At 39.3% G+C, this 22,854-nt stretch overlaps 1 long non-coding RNA gene across 1 annotated transcript; it reads left to right on the forward strand.

Annotated features, from left to right (window-relative positions):
* The first annotated feature begins 11,376 nt into the window (after positions 1-11,376).
* Positions 11,377-20,509, forward strand: LOC111090615. The gene is made up of 5 exons (XR_005353037.1): positions 11,377-11,438; positions 12,778-12,931; positions 17,107-17,296; positions 17,377-17,490; positions 20,118-20,509. It is a non-coding gene; the product is annotated as an uncharacterized LOC111090615 (long non-coding RNA).
* Positions 20,510-22,854: the final 2,345 nt, after the last annotated feature.

The raw sequence follows: 22,854 nt of genomic DNA on the forward strand, positions 1-22,854 counted from the left end.
TGAATTTTATTTCTTGTTAATAGAGTATACGTCTTTGATCACCCTTAGGCTAGACTATTTGAGAGATAGCTTTTCTAAGTTCCATATTTACAAAAAAGCTTAAAAATGAAGAGTTGTGGTATATATATATATATATATATATATATATATATATATAATGGTTTTCCACAAGTAATTGTGTTTCAACCACATAGGAACCCTAGAAAGAAAAAACTTCACATGTAAAATAATTCTTAAAAGGTGGAGAAGAAGAAGGAAAGAAGATCTAGCCTTGGGATCTAAAAGAAATGTAAATAATCATCTGAGATATGGAAAGAAATGGAAAGATTCTGTGTCTTTACAACTATTTAACGATCAACTGAGAAGTGAAAATTTTAAACCGTGATTTTTTTTTAAAGCTTTTTATCCATAGCTTTCACCCGGGTCATGATAGAGGAAACCCAGGGTAAAATAAAATGTAAGTACCCCTGTTCAAAAAAGTAGAAAAAAAAAGGTCCATTAAGAGTACTAATAAAGTGTTTTCATTTCTTCTGTCCTTTGTCTCTCAACTTATCAAGGAATTTTTATTTGTCAATTAATGGTATTCTAAGTCAAGAAAAATTAAAATTTATTATATTAACATGAGTTTTCTTGTTCATCTTTGTATTGTACAGTGTCAGTTTTAAATGCAAATATTAGAACATTTAACTCGCACATAAATTCACTGAATGTTAGATGCAGGACTGTTGGAAGGAGAGAGAGAGTCCCCCAAGACACAGAACTAGCCTGAGGAAGTGCTCTCTTTTGCAGATACTCTTGGGGGGATTGTGGCCTTTATAGGCACCTGGGGCATCCTTGCCTTGAAAGTCAGAGAAACTGAGTACACTCAGGCCAGACAACTGTAGACTCTCCTTTTCTTCCACAGACAGGGTTTATATGCTGGGCCCCACCAGAGTGGGAAGATAAACCAGACATCTCCCTTCCCCATAGACTCACTGCCCTAATCCATGGCAGATGGTGCCCTCCTAGCCCAGGGGTGCACTAAGTACCAGAATGGGCATGAGCGTTTTGCTCATCCCTGTTGAGCTGCCCACAGCATGTGCTATGCCCAACCCTCACCCTTCTAGGCTCCTGGAGTTGAGATGATCAGAAGTAGGTAGAAGACAGCAGCCTCACCTTCCAGAAGATGAAGGCGGGGAGAATGAAACCCAGTGGGCTGGAGGCAGCAGGAGGGGGGGCCAATGCCAGAGACTGGAGGATGCCAGACTTCGGGGGGTGTGTGCAGGTAGGCTACCACTCCACTTCCCCCTCCATGCTTCCTCCTGCCCCTCCTCCACACTCCGCTGGCCTGTGAGACTTCACTTACAAAGCATATTCCAAACATAAAATTAAGAATTTTAAGGCAGTAACTACTACAGAGCATTAAATCACAAGCACAGAGCTCTTCTGAACACAGGGTCCTGGGTGACTGCACTGTCGCTGGCCCTGGGTAAGCAATGTGGTGAGGTCTCAGGTGAGCCAGGTGGCAGGATGCCTTGGAGAAGATGACTCCGACTTTGTCATTTGTATTTGGAATCTCTTCTCTATTTGGGAAGGCTTAGAGACTTATAAAATGAGTTTTTATTTAATTAAATTAAATACAGTCTAACAATTTGTTGAAGGATCTTATTAAAACAATTTATTGCACTGTCCCATCAGATCAAGGACATTGTTTAGAACCAAGGGCTCTGAATTATGGAAATTTTCACATCCTCTGTGGTGCATAAGAATGCAGTTTCTAACTGATAAAGAAAAACATTTGAATAGACTAAACTTGAAATGTTAGGGGAAAAAAAAGCACAGATTCTTATGATTTAAGAAAATATAGATAATTCCATTAGGAGTATGGCAACTGATTTTTACGCTTTGCACTCGTTCCTCCATGCCCATCTTCCTTAGAATGGATGGAATCACCAATTGTGTGTGTGTGTATGTGTGTGTGTAACTTTGTTTAAAGTAGATTTGTTTTGAAGATATTCACAAACGGTCACCATATGAAATTTGTTTTAAGCTTTTCTATCTGCCTTTGGAGAACCACCTGCAGGGCTTGGGGTGGTCACAGCATCTGGTAAGTGTCCACCTAATATTGCCGAATGAAGTTTGGTGAGGTCATTCTATTGGCACAGTTTGGTCTATCGGAGCTCCCCAAGGAGACACAGCGGGGATCCCAGACCATCTTGACATTTCTGGCTCTGTAGGCAAACTTGGGCCAACATTTGGGCTGTAATCTTTTTAATGAAGCAGCTAAAATCAAAGCCAGGTGCTTCCTTCAGTGATTGAAACCTGGAGTCAGAAGTAAGATGTACAAAGATCAAAGCCTGGACTGTCATAGTGGATGTTAAGCTGGGAGCAGGACCCGGGAGCCTTCCATTTTGATTTAAATTATTGTTAACATTCCCTCCACACCCCCCCATCCTTTTTTTTTTTTTTTTCTTTTTTGCAGGTGCTTCATCTGTGCAGTGAATTCAGTATTTCCAAACTTCTCAAATTCCTCACTGGCAGCAGTATCATTTTGGTGTAAAGTCTATTCAATAGCTAAAAAAAGTCACAAACTCTTTCCCCAGGACTTTTGATGATAGAGATGAATTCATGTTGCCAAACACTGTACTTTTAATTGACTTGCTCCCTAAACTGACTCCTACCTAGCAATTATATTTGTTAAATATAATAACACTTTTGTATAAGTTTGATTAAACTACTTCCGAAATACTGAAGCACATTTTAAATAAGAGGCTAAATGTCATCAACGGTTATCAATGAAAAATTCATGCATAAATACCAATTTCTTTTTCTGTGGATCTTTCCTAAAAAAAAAAAAAATTGAGTGCCTGCTAGGTGCCAGGAACATTGCAAATGATCTCTCCTGTATCCCTCGCCCCAGCCTCCTCAGAGATATTTTATTACCATTCCCAAGAAGTGCAAGTTGACCTAGTCACCTGGGGTCACATGGGTAATGGGAAGCAGAGGGAAGATGTCAATGGTCGTCCCTTAGACTCCCAAACCCTGGCTGTTGTCACTGAGCTCTCCCTTCGAGTCTAACTTTCCCCGAAAGAACAGCTCTCTGCTTCCTTTTTCACCAAGTGAAGGATTCCTTTCCCCTCCACCCCACGCGCCCTGGGGCAATATTCTCCCTTTAGGAGATTTTTCAAATTCCTCCAGATTCCCTGGGCCATCTCTCTTCTTCACATTTTTTGGTGACTTCACCTTCCTGTGACAATATCTCTTAGGAAGAAAGGTTGGGAGAGGGCCGGGGAAGGTTATATTCACTGCCAACTAATCTTCTCTCTCCTCCAGGCTCTTTTTTCCTTTCTCTTCAGTGAGTCATTACTTTGAATAAATATCTTCTTTGCTGAGCAAGATTTCAGCAGCAATTTTTACAGCCCTATTTTTTTTTTTTAAACACAACGAGGCTCTTTTCTTTCTGGATGTGTTTAGGCTTATTGTGAACAGCATGAAACAAGGCTAGACTCCTGGACTCTAGGATTTTGTGTGGATAAAATAGCTAGTGTCTAAAGAATGAGCCTTCCTGAAGGCCTGAAAAGTAAACCTCCCATTAGGTACCTCTACTTGGTTGTTTAGAGTGTGTTCTCACCTGTGGCCTCCTTTTGTCCTCCAACAATTGTGTGAAATCACCAGAGTGGGTCATTATCACTTCTGTTTCCCAGATTAAAGGCACTGAAACCCAAGTTTCAGAAAATTGGTGGCGGAGGAGGTGTAGAACTTAGTTCTTCCCTGGCAAGGGCCCTTGGAGCTATTGACTCTGTAACTTCTTTCCAGGAGGGACCTGCAGTGGCCCTTGCCCCAGGCCCCAGGCCCTGGGCCCCTGCTCTCTCCAGCCAGCCTTTGATCTATTCTCTGTACTTTCTCAGCCACATGCCTCTTTGATATAAAAGAAAAGTGAGAAAAATACATGTGCAGCAAAAACAAATTGTACAAGTCCAAGGAAGTGTTTCTATCAATATTTGGGTCTCTTGTTTATTTTTTTTAATGTTTGTGCAGTTGTCTATGTATCTTTTTATTGTGAGCCTATATCAATATTTTTTGTTTGATAGAGCAAATTCCTAGAGAGAGAGAGAGAGAATTGTGTCTATTTTTCTTTTCCAGCTTTCCACAAAACTCCCAAACTATGTGAATTTTTTTTTGATGTCAAATTTTCTTGCCCGACCACCCCCTCCCTATTTTGTCCTAATTATTTTCGAAAAAAAAAATAAATTCTTTGATTCTAGAAAATATTTATTTAAGCTTTGTTTTTTTGTTTTTAAACTTTCAGCTGGTTCTGGTCTTGGACGCGAGCAACACTGACTCATCAGCATTTGATTCTGCTCTTCATATCGAGAGAAATCGAGAATTATGAACTTAAAGCTAGACCTAAGGAGTGAGCATTGGCTTAAAAATGTGAGTTTACCTGTAACATATTTGAATGTGGGTCTTTTTTCCCTGGATATATCAGACCTTCAACTATGAAGGATGACAGAGCAGAGAGGATACACTCTGTAGGGAGCCCCTTGAAAGCGCAAATAAATGATATATTTACAATATAAAATGCATTCTATTAAGCTTGACAGTTTTCACCAAGTAGGACAGAGAGATTCCCTTCATTCCAGACCTTCCAGGGGCAGCCATCTATCCCTGTTTCCTCTGACTTTTAGAAAAGACAATATCCTGTGACCTGCCGATAGGACATCAATCAAAAAGGAGAGAAATACTTGGTGGTCCAAATACTTGGTCTCCAGGAAGCCAAATAACTGGATGCCTGTGGTCTAAACAGACTGGAAATGGCTTCTTTGCAGCCATAGTCTAAGCCTAGCTTTGGTTGTATTTGGAGTGTCCATGTGTTTATGCAGCCCTGTGAGTTAGAGCACAGATTCCAACCCAATTTTTTCTAAACTCCCAGAAATCCCTGGAGTGGGTGTGCATCCCATCTGCTGTGAGACTCTGGGCTCACCAGGGTGGGCCTTGCTTGGAAAAATGACTGATCCCTAAGAGCTCCATGCCCATCCAGTGCCTCTGATAAAAGGCCCTGGGACAAATATCTTGCCAAGCCTTCTCAAACTGAGGGTGCACTACACTTGAAAAGTCACAAGCTTGCCAGATTAGCCCAAGGCTTAATTTGGAGCTAGCAACTTCTCAGGGGCCCAGGACAGAGAGACATTGTGTGGTAAAGGAGTGAGAGACCTTGCTGTCTATGAAGACTCACGTGCATCACTTCCATGTCTGAGAAGCAACTGAGCTTCCAAGAGGGGAGAAGAACCTCAAAAGTGGCCAGTCCCTGATGAGCCTTGTCCTGATGAAACTGTGGTTTCTGCAGAAGAAGCCAGCCAGATTAAGAGGAAACCCCCCACTGCTTCCCACCAACATCTCTGCTGTTGATCAAAGTGGGAGTGACCAGGAAAAGCCAATTGTCTTCTACTTTGCCCCCTTCTTTCCCTCTTCTCCTTTCCCTCTCTTCCTATAGCCTTGCATTCTTGCATCATTCAAACCTTTATTGAGTAAAATTATGTGCCAGGCATGGTGCAAGGGGCTGAGTGACAGACTAACACATAATGCAAAAAACAGAGGTGTGCATGTAGTGGGACAGAGGCTTAGAGCGGGCAACCAATTCTGAGCAAGTTAATTAGGCCTTATTGGAAAAATTTCCACCTAGAAAGGGGTAGTGGCATCCTGAGCAGTGGGAGCACATGCTCCAAGGTTCAGATAATTAAACAGGCCTGAACTGATCTGTAGTCCAGATTCCCTTGGTAGCAAATAACAGAATTCCACCTAAACCATCTGGATAAAAAAGTGCAGATTTATTATGGGGACATGGTAGGGAGGGCATGAGTATTCCTCACCTCAGAAATATCTCTTGGACCTGCCTCGACCTTCATTGCCCCCACCTTAGTCCAATGGGCAGGATATCCCATAGGACCTTTGCAGAGGCCTCTTCCTTCTTTGTTCTTGCCCCATTCTAATGCCCCCTCCATCTGGCAGCCTCTAGGGTTCTTTTAAATTGCAAATTAGATCTCAAGGTCTCACTCAGATCACTGATTTACCATGGCACAGAGAACATAAGCTAAATCCAACATGGCCAACAAAACCACTGTCTGCTCTCTACTGGACCAAACCCTTCTTAATCTCAGAGTCTCCAACCACACTCCTCTTCACCTCACTGTACACACTCATCCTTCAAGTCTAACTCAAGTCATCCTTCTCCCCTTCCCTAATAGCGCACAGAGCTTTTCCTTCCTAGAACACGTCATACTTTACCATCACATATATTTATGTGTAAGTCTGTGTAACGTCCATCTTTACTGCTTGACTGTAAGCTCCCTGAGGGTATTCAGTGGAAATCTATGGCAAAGAATCCAGGAGGTGTTTCTTTTGTCAGCATTTCTCAGTCCATTTACAGAGCGATTTTCCTCCCATCTTCACATGGTTTCCCATGTGTGTTGCCATGTATAACTTTCCATGGAGAAAGGATCAGATCGTGAACAACTTCACTGTTTTGTTACATATATTTATTAAAACTATCAATCTGGGGCCTGCCAAACAGTCCACATCTATAATAACAAGACATGAGAGTTAATTTGAAGCAAATGAGTCAATTACTTGTTAGTTCAGTTTTCTCTAGATGTTTCTGGAATGTGTATCTCTGGGAAGCAAAGGCAGTTTTTGACTTCAGTATGCATTTGCTTCACAATCCACAAACATTTTAAAAGCAAAGAAATAGGGGTACCTGGGTAGTGCAGTGGATTAAGCATCTGACACTTGGTTTTGGCTCAGGTCTTGACCTCAGGGTCATGAGACTGAGCGCCATGTTGGGCTCAGCACTCAGCGGGGAGTCTGGTTAAGACTCTCTCTCTTTCTCTCTCTCTCTTCCTTTGCCCCTCCCCCTGTGTGCTCTCTCTCAAATAAATAAATCTTTTTTTAAGTGAAGAAATACATCTCACAATCCTGTGATCATCAAGGTCTTGACTTTAATCTCAATCAAGTCTACACTGCTTTTCCCTCCAGGCCAGTTTGTTGTAGTTTCTCCTATGGACATTTCCCCCTGATGGTCATTCCATTGATTAGTATCTGCAACTGAATTGATAGGAAGCATAACATTAATAAAAACCTTTTGGAAATTCCATCTCCCAAGCCTCATAGTTAAACAGATATGGTAGATTATTAAATAGAATACTCAGGTGTGTTAAGGAGCAAGAGCATGGGCTCTGGAATTGGAGAACAGGTGTTCAACTGTTACCAACCTGGGGACAGTCCTAGCACCTGGTAAACTGGGGACAATAATAAGATCTACCACACAGGGTAACAGAATTATGCGAGCTTAAAAATGCAATGTGCTTTCAACAGTGCCTGGCACATCACTTATCATTCAGTAGAAGATTCTCTCTTCTTTTTTCTGTATTTCTTAACTTTCAAACTCTACCAGAGTCTACGGTTCTTTCCCAACTCAGCTAAATGAAAACAAGCAAGTAAATATTTTCAGACTATAGAAACACCTACTCAATCAAGATATAATTTCCTTGAAATTTGTTATTAATGTTGCCAAGCAGTATTTTGACAAAAGACTTTTCATAAATGTACCTTTGAAAGCACACTTTTGTTTTATATTCACTTTAGTTGTATATTATGGAAGAACTTCATGTGTATTATTAAAAATAACTGCAGAATACATACAATGGAATATTATTCTGGCTTAAAAAGGAAGGAAATTTTGACTCATGCTACACATGGAGGGACATTGAAGATGTTAGGTTCAGTGAAATAAGCCAGTTACAAAAGGACAAATAGCATCTATTTACACAACACTGTAGAAGAGGAAAAATATTTTCCCCCTCTACTCTTCCAAATTCCCAGCCAAGGGCCCTATAACAAAAGTCAAATTGACAATACAAAAGCATATCAATTTATTTAATATAAGTTTTGTGTGACACAGGAGCCATCATAAAGAAACAAGGACCCAAAGAAGCAGTCAAACCTGAGTGTTTTTTACACTAGCTTTGATAAGAATGGAGAGTCATGGAAAAATGTGATAGGACAATGGGGTAGGTACGAGCTAATTGCAGGGAACCGGGGAAGCAGCAATGCCTGTTTGTCCAGATCCCTTTTGGTGTCCCTCCGTCTTGGAGGTCAGGATGCTCCTTTCCTCTGGGTACAGAGAGGACACCTCTCACATGAGGGTCTATGACCTACTTCAGGGGAAGGTCAGAGAGTCCTTCCTGCACCTGCTGTTTCTCAAATTCCTTTGGCTTAAAATATTCAATATGCCAAGAGGCTTTATTTTGCAGTAGTGTGTCCTGAATTCCATCAAGGTACTAAGAGTAGCCAAATTCATAGACACAGAAAGTAGAATGGTGGTTTCCAGAGGCTATGAAGAGAGAGAAATCATAGTTTAATTTTTTGTTTTGTTTTTTAGAGAGAGAGAGAATACACATACCTGAGCTGAGGGGAGGGAAAGAAGAAAAAGGAGAGAGAATCTTAAGCAGGCTCCATGACCAGTGCAGAGCCCAATGAGGGGTTTGATCTTGCAATCCTGAGATCACAACCCGAGCTGAAATCCAGAGTTGGACACTTAACAGACTGAGCCACCCACATGCCCCATAGAATATATTTTTTAAGAATTTATTATGGTAAAGTAAACAAAGTAAAAATCAAAGTCTCCTTGACTTTGTTACCTCCATTCCTTATTTTCTTTGATCTTATTCTCCTTTTAAGGAATAATTCCTGTAATAATTTGCTTTACTTTATTTAGTTAATATATCTTGGAGCTTTTCAAAATGGTTTTAAATAACCTGTATTCTATATAAAGCATAATATTTTAAATTAAGGGTTTTTAAATTCCAGTATAATTAACATACACTGTTGGGTGGGTGATTCAAAACTTCCATGGATCACCCAAGGCTCATTAAGATAAATGTACTTTTAATCTCCATCACCCCCCACTCTCCTCCCCTCTGGTAACCATCATTTTTTTCTCTGTAGTGGAGTCTGTTTCTCAATTTGTCTTTCTTTCTTTCTTTCTCTCTCTCTTTTCTTCCTTTGCTTGTTTTGTTTCTTAAATTCCACAAATGAGTGACATCGTATGGTATTTGTCTTTCTCTGACCGGCTTACTTTGCGTAGCATAATACACTCCAGCTCCATCCATGTCATTGCAAATGGTAAGATTTCATTCTTTTTTTTTTTTTATAATCAAGTCATATCCCATTGTATATATAAACCACGTCTTCCTTATCCAGTCATTTGTCGATGGACCCTTGGACTGCTTCCATTATTTGCCTATTATAAATAATACTGCAATAAACAGAGGGGTGCATGTATCTCCTATAGAAAGCATCATTTCTTTCATCATTCATTTCACTTTTGATGGGCATTGAGATTATTTCTAATTTTTCATCATTGCAAAATACCACAGTGAATATCTTTGTGATGAATCTCTGAGCAAGTCTGTCATTTTTCTGTAGTATAGATTCCTAGCAGGTGAATTGCTGGATCAAAAGCCAAACACATTTCAACGTATGAAAGATGATCAAAAAGTGTCCTTAAAAATGCTATCCATCTGTATAAACACTATATGAGGGAGCCCATGTCTGACAACACTTGGTGTTTGTAATCTTTAACGTTTTTGTTGATCTGATGGGCGGACTAGTATAATGTTCTTCTAATTATCAAGTCACTAAATACTAGTGTAATGATCATATTTTCAAATATTTATTAGGTTTACCTTTTTCCTGTACATTCTTTTGTCTGGTTTTTGTTTTTCCTCTGTTGCCTGCCTCTTCCTTATTGATTTATAGGAATTCTTTATATGTTAAGGATGCAAAGCATTTGTCTGTTATAGGATTTGCATACATTTTCCATCTGATCTGTTACTATGTTAACTTTGCTTATCAAGTTTTCTGTGTACAAATTCATACTGAGGTGGAGTCAAATCCGTCAGTGATCTGGGTACTGTATTCTTAAAGGACTTCTTTATCATCCCTTTATAACTTATATAGTTTGTTTTAATGATCCTTAAATATTTTATTAATTTGTATTTTTTGTATATACATATATATATCTATATACATATAAATGACTATACAATATTTATGGGACTATATATGAGATAGTCCCCAATAGCTGTGTAATTCCTTCAATTTCTCTCCTTATTATGATGCTTTAAATTTGGTCTTACCATGTGCTCAGAAAAGGATCACTCAGAATAGTCTTCAGTTAGGACTTTTCTCCATCTAGGATCTGTGTCTGCATTTCCCCCTTGAGCGTCTATTTAACTAAGTACCTATTGAAATAACCTTGTGTAGCGTGTTCATTTCTCCTCTTGCTACTTGAGGGTGTGTTTGTGCTTTTTGTGTTTGTTTTTATTTTTAGAAATCATTCAGGGGGGAAGAAAAGGTGCTGCATTATCCTAGCAGATATCAGAAGAACAAAGTGTTTCTAAAAACAGCCTTTGCGCTGGTGACTGCTTTGTGAAGAAATTTCATAACCAAAGGCCCGTTAACGGGACTGATTATTTAAGACAACTGTGGTTCCTGTGTAGATTCTCGTGCAATGTGTGAACCACACTACTAATTTACTCTTTGACCAAATGCTCCTCTTCCGTAATATGCTGTACTCCCCTAAAGCTTGGGAAAACAGCTTTAAGCTTCTCACTTCTTTAGTAAAGAACTTCTCAGTTGATTTCAAGTGAAATGCCAACAGTCTCACTTTTTTTCAAACACACTTCACAGCCATGGCTGTATATCCACTTTACAAGTGTATGTTTTGTGGGTGGGGGTGCGGTGTGCTTTGAGCAGTTGTCAGATGTTTTATTTTTGGAAAACTCCAAATAACATTTTGGAAGATAATTAAGGGTTGCTGAAGTTTCCTTCAGAATTAAAAAAAAAGGTATATTTTACCTCCTTTGTGCATTTCTGCACTCAATCCTTCATTTGTCACCTCCTCCTCTATTTTATAAATCTTTTAATTAATGGTGTTTATTCTCCTCTCAGTCTGGTCTGAGTCGTGTTTTTATGATCATATTATTAGGAAGTGATAACATGTGTGGATTTTTTTCTGTATCTGGGCTTGCCAATCACTATGGAAACAAGCAAATATTTACATAGCTCAGATACTGATTAATACCTACTGGTTATTTTGACATTATAAAGTTACTGTTTGAATGTAAAGAATTTTCTCCTGAATAGTAACTTGGTCTATTATAATTTATTTATATTTGTAATTTTACCATCAGAAATTAATCCAGTAACGATTGCTTCATCAAGTTAAAACCATTTCTGAAAGAGTCAGGCTTGTTTTTTTTTTTTTTTTTTTTGCCAAAGAATGACTCAAAATCAAGTGCTAGATGTTTGAAAGTGGTTGTTTTACATTTTTTACGGGGGCAAGTTCTGGAAAATAAAGAAACTCACCTGACATGTGTCATACAGATATGTCACCTAAGGTAATATCAGCATTACACTATATGCAAGATGATGAAGGTGAAAAGGCAGTTTTAAGGAGACATTTTATTAGAACCCTAAAAGGAACATTTATCTAGAAATGGAAGCCCTGGAATTGGGCTCCTTGAAGGCACTTGGAAATTCCCTCTGAGGGACAAAAATTACCTCACTCTTTTGCTCTTTCTTCATTTAGGTTGCCTTCTTTTCCTAGGGGAGATCTCTTTGAGTTACTTTATTTTTAATTTTTTTTTCCAGCTCAGGATCCAAAAAGTTGTAGTCCATATTGCAGAGGAGTGGCTCTTCACACCTGAGCGGCCATCAGTGTCCCCCAAGAGGACTTGTTAAAACAGATTTCTGGGCTCCACTTCTAATTTCTGAATCAGCAGGTCTGGGTGTGGCCACAGAATCTGTATTTCTAACAAGTGCCCAGGTAGTACCGTGGGCCCAGCAGGCATCACACTTTAAGAAACCCTATCTGCAGCCTCGTGGTTTTTTTCCTTTTTGTTAACCAAGTTGGGAAGATTTTATAGACATTGCAGAATGTTTTGAAACAGTCTTGAAAATGACCATGCAGCATATTTAAGCAGTAGAGTTGAAGCTTCAGAGCTGAGTTTGAAATTCAAACAAAATGAGTTTATTATTCCCATAAAGCTGGGAAGTGGTACCGTAGTGGTCCAAGCTGCAGACTGGTCCAGAGAGGGTGAGTCAGGAGCCCAGTAATAATAGTAGAGTCATAATCTCATAAAGGAAAATGTTTCCCAAAACTATGGAAGTATCTCCTTATTAATCAAGCTGATTGAATTCTGAAATCACACAAACACATAATTAAAAGGGGTGTGGACCGGACAAGTGGAGATTGGATCTGTCGAGATTGGCTATTCTTCACATATTTCATTAATATTGCCTCATAGTCTTCAAAAAGGCTATTTAGAATTTACTATATTACTCATTTCTTCAGAATTAAACGTGACTCCTAGCATCTCATCCTAGCCAGCCAAATCGTCAGGGTGGCAAATCTTGGAGCAGCATATTCAAGTAAGACTAAGATTTGGAATCAGAAGATCTGGGTGATTCTTAGGATATTATCACATCCTAGATGCATTTCTTATTTTCTTCACCTATAAAGTGAGGCTAGTAATACTTATTCCACCGAGGCATCGAATGTTCATTGAATGCTCATCAGGCATTGTACTGTGCTGTGGTGATGTTTCAGAGAGTAAGGCATGCTTCTTACTTTTAAGGCACTCATAGAATTATTTTAATGAATTGATGACAGCATGGCCATTAAGGGTTTCAGCAACTATAGAGTTCTAATGTAAAATATTACTGTTCTTTGCATAGCACTGGCCATAAACATGGATGGAATGAACCTCATCGTTTCATGGAAAGAAGCAAGACAGAGGGCAACTCCATGCTAAATGGAATCCTCTCTGGAGAAACATTGCTACCATTGGTTTTGGCATCCAACTAGTCGGTTGCAATTACATTACAACAGGTATTTTTCCTCAAAATACTTTTGACCTCGGAAGAACTCAAATTATATTTTCATTTCAAGAAAATATTGATTTAGTTGCAAACCAGAGAATCTAAAAAAGAATGATTGGAATATTTGCTCAATGAACAGCACTCAGGTATGTGATATAAAAAATAAATTTAATGAAATATAACATATAAAAAAAAAGCACTGAAAAGACACTTTTCAGTGTCTTTTAAAGCTTAACATCAAATGATTTGGAGTCTTATCACACATAGTTGTTTTTGCTTTTGTTCATTTTGCTTTGCTTTTTGACAACTCTTTAAACTCCAGCTCAGAATAGGAGGTAGATTTCTTCATATCCGGGGAAGTTGGGCACCATGGTAGCGTTGGAGGCATTGGGCTTCAAATCTTACTGAATTTTGTTCTGGTAAAGCAATTTCGTTCTCAAATTGAACATGTCATTTCTTCTTTATTAAATTTCCCAGTTATTCTTTCACCTCAGGTTTTTATGTTGCCTCCTATTTATTTCTGTACTGTTCACTCAAAATGTGGGATGGCACAGGGTTTATATCAAGTCCGATGTACCCTGTAGCTGTCAGTTAGAAGCTAACATCTTTTAGACAGATCTTCATTTCAGTGTGTTTTATGGAAGGGATGATGCAAACATGGCATCACTCCACCATTTCCTGCAAAATGCCTGATGTCTTCCTGGAAAACACCAAACAACAACTTAAAACCTATAAGAGAAAATCAGTTGAACTACTTGTTTAATGTGCTCTAAGTTTTGAGACAGTTTAGCTATCCTACCATTTTTCTTCAATCTAGACTTTCCTTAAGATTTAGTTTAAGGAGTTAAATATCTATTCTACTCCTTTCTTCTTTGCCCCTGCTACTCATAACATGCCATCATATTCAAATTTTCCCTGAATTTATTGGTGATTTTCCTATGTATAGTCAATTCTTAACGCTTCTAAAGAAGTAATGTTTGACACTATTATTTTATTCCTCAAAACACTTCACCAAGCTCACGATCTTCCCTATGGGCTGCAGGACCAGCTATTTCTTCTTTCATACAACTTTGCCTTATTTTACCATTGGTCCTTGTTCAGTACCTCTCACATATGTTTCGCTAGTTTGCTTCCTAGAATTGCTTTCAATTGGCTAATTTTAATCTTATTCATGCTACCCATTTCCAGTAAGTTAAATCACTTTCAGCCTTCTAAATCCAACATGTCAACTGCTTCTTCTAGAAAGACATCAGGAGGTAGGTGGACATTCAGATAATCTTCTGTGGGTAGTGTGTAATGCACACACTATCAATGCAGGGAAATCCTGATGAATAGTTTAGTTATCCAATTACACAGAGTCACCTTGACCTTATTGTATTTTTGCTTCTCTTTCCTCTCTCCCTCCTTCCCTTCTTCTTTCTTCCTTCCTCCTTCCTTCCATCATTCTTTCTTTCCCTCCTTCCTCCATTCTCCTTTCCCCCTTTTCTGTTTCTGTCTGTCTCTCTCTTGTATCTACTTTTCTTATACTCAAACTCCCCAAAATATGGATAGGGGAAGAAAAAAGGAATCAAGATTCATTCATCTGTTGTTTTGATGATTTTATTAGCATTATGACCTAAAGATTAGGTATTTTGTTTAATGGCTAAGTGAGCCATGTTATTCTAAATACGTGGACTTGTTGTAGACTGGGAGGGTTTGATCATCTATTTTAGTATCTCTCCATGTAGAAAAAAGACTGTTATTTTGGCCTTATTATGCAATTATTAAATGCTAGTTAAATCATATCTTCAAATACAAAACTACACAACAAAACTTTAACCACAAAATTTTGTGTTTAGCTGTGGCACTGACTTCTTTAAGAGAAGACAGCCATAAATAGCACTCGATCAGAACTATTCCACCTGTACTTAGATAAATAATTCCAAAGGCATTTCTGCTCAGGGTCATCATTGCACATAGATGCCTATACCTCGATGCTCTCCAGGCAATTCTAGGCAATTTCTTCTTAGTTTCACAGTCATAAGGCATTTTTCATTCATTAAATGAAATTTTGTTGGTGTCTACTAGAGCCCGGCACTATGCTAAATTAAACATCGAGGACATAGAAATAAAAGATACTTAGACTCCTTGGTTTAGTGGTAGGCAAATTGCAGGGATGGGTAGAGAGGGAAAGAAGAAAAAAAATGCAGAATTACAACACAAGTTGATGAGTGCCATCATAATACAAGCTCAGAGAATGACATTAGAAGAGTGAAAATTTCCTTACTGTAAGCATAAAGTGTGAGCAACATTTAAAAATACATAAAAGCACAATAAAAATTAAATTGAACCAGGGATCCCTGGGTGGCGCAGTGGTTTGGCGCCTGCCTTTGGCCCAGGGCGAGATCCTGGAGACCAGGGATCGAATCCCACATCGGGCTCCCGGTGCATGGAGCCTGCTTCTCCCTCTGCCTATGTCTCTGCCTCTCTCTCTCTCTGTGACTATCATAAATAAAAAAATAAATAAATAAAAATTAGATCGAACCATATGAAATTATTATTATTATTTTTTTTTTTTGTAGGGCAAAATGGTAGGCTCTCAGCGATCTCATATAGCCTAACTTTCTCATAGTCATAGTGTCTTTACTCAGGGAAAACATCTAATAATATATTGGAATATGATTCTCTACAATGTTTTCAATGATATTACATATTCCCAGAATATAGGCACATATATTCACATTTAAAGTGTGTCTTTTAAAGTAAAAATATATATTATGGTTTGGTTTTGGACTTTCTTTCACTAAATATATCATAAACATCCAATCAAATATAGGCCTACGTATTTTTAATGACTGAATACTATTCCACAGTATGAATGAGCTATTATATCCTCATCACCAGATATTGATGCTGTTTTCCAATTTTCACCATATATACAATAGTTGTATACATACTGCCAAAATGAACATGATGACATGGCTCTGAATCATTCTTCCTCAATGATTTTAAAAAGATCACCACAAATTAAAATGACAATTGAGTAAGTCAGGTAAGATTTAGCCACCAAATCCCATATTTTAATCCCTATGATTTGCATAGTGTATGGAATATCTTGGAATGTTTAATAAAACCTCTCTACCTGACTGCAGTTATTTTCAAACTTCATAATTTTTTTCAGGAAAAAAATAGGCATAGAAAGCAGGTTACCCAAAGACAGGCCTGGGATGGATAACAATTCTAAGGAGCCAGATAAAGCCACTTCCCAGTAAACAAATAGCATCATGTTCCTGTAACAATTGCCCTGGTCTTTCCCCTGAGAAGAACCAGGCACTTGCAATTGTTTGGCCCTCTTTCTGCTCCCTAGTTATTGACTTAGAGCATGACACGTCTGTATGATTGTCACTAAGTCACCAAATGGGAAATGTCCAAATCAAGTTGCAATTAATGTGTCATAAAGTGCTGGGTAATAAGCCACACATTACCTCCAGGAGTGACTAATTTTTAGAACTAAACCTCAGTGTACGTCTGAAGCAGCAGCAGAAGACTGGAAAGAAAAAAAAATAAAAGCCAATCCTTGCTAGGTTATTGTGGAGTGTGAAAGCCACACTGTTGTGGAAAGGCAGTGTGAATCCATATTATGCAGAAATCAATGGCGACCCAATCTTTGCAGACTGCACGAGGCACCGTGTGACAAGGGCACAGCGATTCTCCTAATCAAGCAGGTTGTGTGAAAGCAAAGAGTCCAGCTGAGCTTGATATATCCAGCTGGACTTTGTTTGCTACTTAATGGAGCAGGTCATAGTTATAACACCCCAAAGAAATGAACCAGCCTCTGCTTGAGGAGCCCACGGAAAGTGTGGGAACTCCAGCAGGTCTAAGTTAAATCACTTCTATAGGTCATCTGCAGAGAAAGAACTCGGCGAAATAATAAAGGAGCGTCGTTCTGCTGTGTTTATGATTCTTCCCCAGGGAAGGGATTTGGGTGGGGAGGAAAAGCAATGTGGCTGGAGAAACATTTTGTCTTTTTTATTCCATGCATTATAAAGCTCTTGGCAGGGCATCAGGCACTGAACCTCGCTCCCCCTTCTTGAAAGCCACACGTTACAGGGGTTTATAAGCCAGAGTGACAGTGATAAAAGGCCAATTCAGGGCTTGGGGACAATTTTTCCTAACAACATGCTTTTGCCTCTTTGCCTCCTTAAGCACCTGCTGCTTCCCACAGCCTTCTCCAGCTTAGCCTTCAAGGCAGCTCTGACTCTGAGCGGGGCTGGGGAAGTTCAAAGTTAATGTCCTTCTCTACTGTCACTGTCAGGGGTGTGCAGAAGATTAGTGCCACCGCCCTCACCCTGGCATGAAAAATGCCACCCTCAGAATGCATATGGAATTCAGGAGGGTAAGTGGGGCTCTTTAACCTTCTTGGGCCTGGGACTGCTTTTGCTGGAGACATTGAGATCCATCTCCCATTCTCAACAGAGTCCTTAAAAAGCATTCCAGCCACACAAGCTCTTGGGACTAACGGAGTACAAAAGGCACCTGGTAAATAGATAAATGAATCAGATCAAGGATTGACAAGGGTTCAACATACAGGTATGTTGGAGGTGCACCAGGGCGGAGGAAATGAGCACTCTATCAATTTGAACACTGACCGCCTTATCCCTTCTCACTCCTCATTCACTGTGAAGAGCTAGACGTTGGCACCCTGCAGGGTTTTAGCCACTGAAATTTGGTGAAGATTCACTAGGAAAAGCAGGGAGCCCTGACCGCACCCCCCCACCCCGATTCCCATGCACATGCTGTGGAAAGGGCTGAGTTTGAGGTGGAGAGCTGCTGACACCTAAATGGCGTGGGAAATTTGAAACTTTCCTCTTTTCCTAATTGATGGCAAACAGAAGAACCTTGAGTTGCTGGGTCTGGGCTGACCAAAGTATGGAAGGTGCCGTGGTGTGGTGGAGTCTCAAAAACATGGTGCCTCAAGGCAGAGCTAGGTTCAGATCTTGGCTCTGCCACCATCTTGCTAAGAGCCCCAGAGTGAGTCTCCTCACTTCTCCAGGACTGGGCTTCCTCATCAGCAGAGGGGAGAAACCTGGAGCCTATGATTTTCAAAGTCCTACCTAATATGCTGTGATTTTCCTTGGTGTAGTCATCTTGTGCCTTTGTGGAATTGGGAGGATAGCTTGCAAGAGTGGGTCTGTCCGTTCTGATGCTCTTCCCAGACAAGCCAAGCAAGTCCTGCTTTCTGGGCCTCAAGTGTTCCTTCTTGCTGTGGGATGGCACTAGTCTGTCTTCTGCCTTAGACCACTTTTTTTGACAGAGTCCTGGCCATTGGAACTGCACATTGGATGACTAACACCCCCATTAGAACACCCCATTAGAGCATAGCCTTGTCATTTTGCATTTTTAATAGTGTACAGTGAAAATTCACTGTTGACAGTAATGGCCTGCACACTGAGATTCCATATTTTTAGCACAGCACATAACTTATGAGGCAGGAGGGTAGACTTATTTAATAAGAAACCTTTAGGAATAGCAATGGCTGAAAAAGGGAAGAGTTGAGTTGTGTCATAGGTTGAATAACGACCCCAAAGATGTCCACTTATGAATCCCCAAAACCTGTAAATGTTATCTCCCATGGCAAGGGGATTTGTCAGATGTGATTAAGGGTCTTGAGATGAGATTATCCTGGATTATTTGGATGGGCTTGATGTAATCTCTGTGTAAAAGGGACATAGAGGAGCCAGAGTCAGGTGACAAGTAATATAATGACCGAAGCAGAGGTAGGTGTGATATGGAAATGAACCAAGGAATATCAACAGCCTCTAGAAGCCAGAAGGGACAAGGAACAGGCTAATTCTCTTCTGGAGTTTCCAGAAGAAACCAGTCCTGCCTATACCTTGATTTTTATCCCTGTACAAGTCATTACTCTTAACCTCTGGGCTGTAAGAGAATAAATCTGTGTTGTTTTAAGCCACTACATTTGTGGTAATTTGTTACATAAGCAATGGGAAACTAATACAATTTATAAAAATACAGTTAACAAGAAAGTTGAATTTTTTAAATGCACATTCACTGAAGAGTTTGGCTAATTTAGATTTGATTTGAAAGCAGTTCTAATGAATTCTTTTCTAAATGTGTCTTTCTTCAGGAAGACCTAGGAATTCACGATTCACATCCCTTTTGTTTCAAATTCTTCTCGATCTTTAGAGTTCGTTTGCCATAAACATCCCACCATGTCATGGTGGGCCGCTGCCATCCAAGGAGTGGGATGACCCCACATGGGGCCTTTTTTTTTTTTCCCCATTCAGAGCAGTCAGTAGTTCCTGTCCTCAGTCCATCAGTAACTTGGGAGAAACAGCCTCTCAAGAAGTCTCTAAGTCCTTAATCTTCAAGCTGCAGGTAGGAAAATTTGGCCTCTTCAAACTCCCAGAACCCCCTGAGAAATATAGGCATGAAGCATTCTTAGTTCTCTGTTAAAAAGAGAAACTGTAGAGGAATGGCAGCCCAGCAAAGAGGACCACAATGCTCAGATGTCTGCTTTTTCTGCCTCCACTATGTTACCCCCAGGCCTTTTTTTGTAAGCTTTTTCTGCCAACCCTTCCTTGCTACTTAATTCATCTCGATGTAATTAAATTGAAAGAGTGCACCATGTGATTTAGGCTTGAATGTCCAAGGACGATGGAAAGATTGATTTTAAAGTAACTGAAGAGAAACAAATTTAAAAACTATCCTTCCTTAAAACTTCAGAAAGGTCAGTATTCTTAATTGGAGAGGCAGGTGTTAGATAACAATTCTGCTCATTCTTTGCAGATGTCAGCTTATAATTCCCCCAGAGCAATTTTCAGTTAATATGGGCCTTGAGATGAAATTGTTGCTTCTGAAAGCCTTGCCATAGATGCTAAATTTGATGCTCTTCCTCAAACGTGCACGCAGATTTTCACAGTTGATCATCTGCATGAGTGAATTTTCCACTGGGAGGCTGCTTTTGGAATTTGCTGTCTGTGAAGACATACAAGGGACGGTGACAATATAATTAATTTTAAAAGTTATATGTAAATCGAGGACATGGTTAAGATCCAAACAGCTCTTAAGTTTTGTTAATTTGTTTACTTGCTGTAAACTTTTAGATGTATAGAACTAATTTTTCTCTCTTTTCTTATTTCTCTTTTCTTCTTTTTTCCATTTTCTTTTTCTTTCTTTCTTTTTTTACATTTATTCAGAATTCCTTGATATGTCAGGTATCAGGTGCTGTTTAACAGATTACTCCAAAACATGCTGCCTTAAGAAAACAAACTTCCTCGTGACTCTAGGATGGCTGGGGCTCAGCCAGGTGGTTCTTCTGTTGATCTCACACAAGATCTCCCAGATAGGTGCTGTCAAATGACATCAGGAGACTGGAATAACCTCGACAGCTCTACTCATATGTCTGGAACATTGATGGGGATGGCTTGAAGGTTAGAAACTCTCTGTCTCTGTTTTTGTCTCCCTCTCTCACCCCACATGGCTAGTTTGGACATTTTTACATGGCAGCTGGGTTCAAAGAATGAGCCCCAATGAACAAGGGGATCATTTTTTTAAAAGGTTTTTTTATTTATTCATTTGACGGAGAGAGAGCCAGCAAGATCACAAGCAGGAGGGAGAGTCAGAGGGTGAGGAAGAAGCAGACTTCACGCTGAGCAGGGAGCCTGATGTGAGGTGGGACTCGATCCCAGGACCCTGGATCATGACCTGAGCCAAAAGCAGATGCCTAACCGACTGAGCCACCCAGGTGCCCCTGAACAAAAGATTTTTTTAACCTCCTGTATACATTGTGTTTATTAATATCCCACTGGCCAAGCCCAGAGTCAGTGTGGGAGGGACCACACAATCACTACTTCTAAGAGGTTTGAGCCTAACATACTGGGATCCATGGTGCCATACCAGAAGAGAACCCTGTTTTTATCCCCATATCAAACATGTATTTACAGAATTTATATTAAAAATGAGGATAAATATAAAATTTAGTCATTGTTCAGCCATGAAAACAGATACATCAGCTAATGAATTCATTATTTTGTTGCATTATTTTATATTTGGTTGTAATATTTCAAAGATTGTGACATTTTGATGCTGAAGAGAGCAGAAAGTAGGTGCTAGGCATCCCATGTTCACCCCTAAAGGGCCACAAGATTTCTCCCTCACTCAGCTGTCAGAATTCACTGTAAGGTTCAATTGGGTGGTGACAATCACAAATTGTTAAGACAGGAGTCCTGGTCAAATGCATTAAAGTTCCATTGCTTCTACCTACTTACCATGAGAAAGAATTTGCCTTTTAGTGTCTTGATTATGCCCATCTTTATGTCTACAGACACAAATCTTGGACATTATCTATCCATCATTTCAGGGGATGCCTTTGATGTACCTTTGCCTTTAGGTATGCCTTAGGGTTGGGCTAACTCACTGACAGCTCATTCTAACTGTAGCAGCTAAGGTAGCCTGGCACATAATATGTGCTCAATAAAAAATTCTTGCCTGAAAAAATGCTAGGCATAATAGCTCAGTATATGCTGGATTTTCTCACTCCTCCAAATTAGGGAGGTTTTTCTTTCTTTAACCCATCAAATCTATTGTGACAATGTTGTATATTAGGTAAAAACTAGGATAGGTCTTTTTGTATGATGGAATGAGGCAGAACTTTGGAAAACTTCCAACCACACAATATTTCTTCCCACACAAAAATTTTCTCTTTGTCATCAGTTAAAATAATCAAGTAAAAGAATTCACTAAAATAAAAAAAAAAAGTCACCCAGATTCAGAACCTGAAGAAAACATGGTAACTTGGTCACTGCTATTAACAGCCTCCTACATAAGGTCTTTGTAAGTGGTCACTGTACAAAGAAATTGCTAACAACCATGGTTTTTACCTGTGACTCTGAAACATGCTGATAAAATGCTCTCTCATTTCCCTCTCTTTCTTGGACCATTAGCGTTATTCTGCTATATTTGGAGCTGAGCTCGAATCAAATCAATAAAGTCATTTATTTTAAAGGAAACAGATTTAAGAAACAACAGACTTGACTACTCTGATAAAACATAGCAAGCTCAAAGTATGAATGCAGTGTTGAGTGAAGGATTTGATTTATATGCCATGCAGAAAAATCCAGTAAGCAGAAATGGAAGTTTTTATTGTCTTGTCTATAAATGACTGTCCATAAATATAAAATTATTATTTATTAAAATAAATTTAGCATTTTATTGTAAATATGGCCATTGTAAATAACAATCCTTTATTATCTTCTACTCACAATGCTGCCTTTTAAATTTTAATCACCTCTGTAAAGTAGCTGCCTCAGTTTGCCAAGATTTACATAAAAATAAATATCCATTTATGAGTCCAATTTATGCTTTACAAATTACTCACTATGTAAAAAGCTTTTGTTTGCAAGAGAGAAGAGTGGTAAAGGAGGAAGGGGAGGAAATCTCATGTCTCAAATACCATCTGGTGTCAGGATGATCAACCTGGTCTGAGATATCAATATCTACACCACAGAGTGTCTTCTCAATGAAGAGTTATTAGGGGACACCTGGGTGGCTCAGTCAGTTGAGCATCTGATTCTTGATTTTGGCTCTGGTCATGATCTCAGGGTTATGAGATTCAGCCCTACAACGGGCTCCATGCTCATCTTGAGATTCTTTCTCTCCTTCTCCCTCTGCCTCTTCCCTCACTCTCTCTCTTTAAAAATAAAATAAAATAAAATCTAAAAAAAAATAAGTGCAGAGTTATTAACATTTGTAAGGTGGAAAGAGTTGGGTTCTTTTATGGAAGGTTGGGCTGTTTCCTATGAAAGGCAACTAGGGATGATGAAAACTCCTTGCTGCAAAATAACTCCCTTACCCAGGTACCGAAGTATTTGGAATTTTCTTTTTTTTCCTTCCTTACTTCCTGGAAACAAAGAAAGCATGTAAATCATCCTGGGA

This window comes from Canis lupus, chromosome 1, assembly GCF_011100685.1.
Source record: "Canis lupus familiaris isolate Mischka breed German Shepherd chromosome 1, alternate assembly UU_Cfam_GSD_1.0, whole genome shotgun sequence".
Taxonomy (NCBI): domain Eukaryota; kingdom Metazoa; phylum Chordata; class Mammalia; order Carnivora; family Canidae; genus Canis; species Canis lupus.